This window comes from Lissotriton vulgaris, chromosome 2_1 (assembly GCF_964263255.1).
Source record: "Lissotriton vulgaris chromosome 2_1, aLisVul1.2, whole genome shotgun sequence".
Lineage (NCBI taxonomy): Eukaryota > Metazoa > Chordata > Amphibia > Caudata > Salamandridae > Lissotriton > Lissotriton vulgaris.
The window spans coordinates 803,748,723-803,752,153 of NC_141687.1; the positions used below are offsets into that span (position 1 = coordinate 803,748,723).

Below are 3,431 nucleotides of genomic sequence, written 5' to 3' on the forward strand. Positions count from 1 at the left end.
TCTGCTCATTGCTGACTTTTATTTTGCCTCTTTCACCTCATTTTCTACCTCTATTTTGCCTCTTTCTGCTTGTTTCTGAACTGTATTTTGATTCTTTATGCTCGCTGCTGGCCTTTATTTTGCCTCTTTCCGCTCGTTGCTGACTACTATTTTGCCTCTCTCTGCTCATTTCTGACCACTATTTTACCCCTCTCTGCTCATTTCTGATCTCTATTTTGCATCTTTCTGCTCATTGCTGGTCTTTATTTTCCCTCTTTCTGCTCGTTTCTGACATCTATTTTGCCTCTTTCTGCTTGTTTCTGATATCTATTTTGGCACAATTGGACGTTGCAGGGATAGAACTGATGGGCTTTACCCTACAAGAAACCAAAGGAAGGATATTAACTGACATGATCTGCTATAGACCACCCGGCCTGGATTGAGGAAATCCAAAATCTTAATTCTCAGGGGTCTTACTAATATCAATGAAGAACTTGGCACAGAAGCTGAAATATGAAAAAGACGTCTTTATTAAACTTAATTAAGTGAGGCTACGTCACCCAACTGCCTTAGCAATTGAATGAGGCAGTCTGAGGAATACAGAGGACAGAGGCCTTTTATATGTTTTAGGGTTACATGACTCGGCACAAAAGTAAGGGGCAGTCCTAGCTTATGCAAGCATGCAAAAAACCCAACCTACCTTCTTACACAATCTGGACAAACCCATATCGTAAACAGGTCATAAAAAGAAGGAACAGAAACAGATGAGAGGTAGGATACGGGGTGTGTATGTGCATACCAAACTTTACAATCTCCTTTGCTCTGATCCTTAATCTTGATCAGCTACTGGGCAAGAAACTGGTCTAACAAGGTCAGCTTCAGGCAACAGGGTCAGTTCACTCAGGTCATCCAGCAGTCAGCTAAAGTCATCAGCCTATGTGAGGGCAACTTACAAAATGGCTGCCATGCACAAAATGAAACCCATGGTTCAGAATGAAATCTCCAAATACATAGTGAATCCGTGTGTGTAACATAACGAAAACACTCATACTTGCTGAACTCACTGTTTACGGTTCGCTGTTACCAAATTCGTAACAGAACCATGACCTTTATGACCCAGGTTCAGAATTCACGGAACCTCAGGATACGGGGTACCAGGCACTGTTTGATACTATCGCCGCCCTTGCTCTAACTCATTCCAGACTGCTGCTCCTGGGGGACTTCAACCTATGGGACAATGGGGCCTTAGGGAGCCACCTGAAGGATTTACAATATATATGTGGAAACTGTGGTCTCGATCAGCTGATACTGGAACCTACCCACTTAGGCGGAAACGCACTGGACCTGGTGTTCGCAAACCAGACAGAGACTGAGATGATTGGTATTCTACCCCAAAGTTGGACTGACCATTCCCTAATTCATTTCCAGATCACGGTACCTATTCAGATGAATAAAAATGCTCGCCCTGTAATTTACCGAAAGGGAAGGTACTGGTCCAAATTACCAAAGGACAAGACAAATTTGTTCTTTACTAATCAGACTCCCTTTGATCCAGATGAGTCGGTGGGCCAGAACTACCATGTCTACTGTAACCATATCACCGAGACCCTTGATAAACTTGCCCCCCTGAAAAAGATAAAAGACAGAAGTAACCCTTCAGCTCCCTGGTTTAGTGAGGAGCTGAAATCACTCTGTAATCAATGTAGACAGGCAGAAAGGAAGTGGCGAATACTCTATTTAGAGTCTGATAAGAGACTGCTAAAGGTAGTACAGGCTAAATATAAAGAGGCCATTGCCAAAGCAAAGGCACTTTTTTATGCTACTGCCATACTTCAGTCTCCAAACAGCACAAAAACTCTCTTTAATATTATAAAAGACCTCTCCAACCCCGCCTGCATGAGCAACAAGGTGGTTGCAACTCAAAAACTTTGAAACGAAATTGCAGTCTTCTTTGAAGAAAAAATTGCCAAAATAGTGGGGGGGTTTGCTCAGGGTGAGGCTAACTGTCAAGACGCACCACTTCAGATGGTAGAGGAGGAATTACCGGTAGTATCATCGATGGAGAGCTTTCCCCCTCTCACAGATGAGCTCTATACCAGCTTGGCGCTCAGCATATCCTCTGGGTCCCCTTTTGATCCCCTTCCTCATAGGATCTAGAAGGAGTATGGCCCAGAGCTTTTTCCCTGGATGCGTATGATTTGCTGCCAATCCCTGGAGGAAGGAGTAGTGCCGGAAGCATAGAAACAGGCAGTGGTAACTCCTCTACTCAAGAAGCCCTCGCTGGATCCAACAATACCAGCCCATTTTAGGCCTATATCTCTTCTGCCCTATCCTATAAAAATTCTGGAGAAAGCTGTTAGCAGGTCCTTGTCAAGCTATCTGGAAGATAACCGTCTATCAGTTTGGATTCCGCCCAGGCCATGGGACAGAAACTGCATTAGCAACCATGCTGGACATTCTGCGAATGTGAGCCGACAATGGCAACTCCTCAGTACTCGTGCTGTTGGATATGTCGGCCGCATTTGACACGGTTAGCCACGCAGGTCTGCTAAATAGACTGGAGAAACTGGACGTGAAAGGCAAGGCTCTGAAATGGCTACAATCTTATCTGTCTGGTAGACAACAGACAGTGACCATGATTCCGTTTGCCTCCCCCAAGTCCCCGGTCCACTATGGAGTGCCACAAGGCTCGTCGATCAGCCCTATCCTTTTTAATATATACTTGCAGCCTTTGATCCCTATTATAAAATCTTATGGGATCGAATTGATTAATTACGCTGATGACACCCAATTGGTGTTCTCTTTAGAAGGGAAACATGCGGTGCCAATGGACAGATTTCAGGATTGCATGGGTCGGGTCTCCGGCTGGCTTAAAGCAAATTCCCTTCAATTTAATGAGGGGAAAACGGAGGTGGTCTATTGCTCGACGGTTAAACTAAATCAACAGATACCGTGCGAGCTTAGGCTTTCGCCGGGGGCCGACCCCTGCGTCCCAGTAAGGACCGTGCGGAATCTGGTAGTACTGTTTAATGAAAACCTTCAAATGGTGTCGCAAACTAATAAAAAAATTAGTGTCTGTTTTGGTCTGCTAAAAGCACTCAGGCAGATTCTCCCTCTCCAGCCCGATGACACCAGACCCTTGGTTGTAAGGAGCATAATCTTGGCTAGACTGGATTACTGTAACTCCCTTTACTTGGGCGCCCCTTTATACATCTTGCAGGGGCTGCAGAGAGTACAGTCGATAGCGGCCAAGTTAGCGCTTAACAGACCACGTAGCTCCTCTACCACAATGGCCTTGAGAGACCTTCATTGGTTGCCTGTACAGGACAGAGTCACTTTTAAATCTCTGTGCATAGTCTACAGAGCGTTACACAGTACGGGTCCTCTACCAATGCAGGAAAGATTCACATGGTACAAGCCCACTAGGTCTCTTCGCTCTACCAGTCTAAGTC

General features: G+C 45.2%; 1 pseudogene; it reads left to right on the forward strand.

Annotated features, from left to right (window-relative positions):
• The first annotated feature begins 1,353 nt into the window (after nucleotides 1-1,353).
• LOC147731192 (uncharacterized) lies at nucleotides 1,354-2,505 on the forward strand (annotated as a pseudogene).
• Nucleotides 2,506-3,431: the final 926 nt, after the last annotated feature.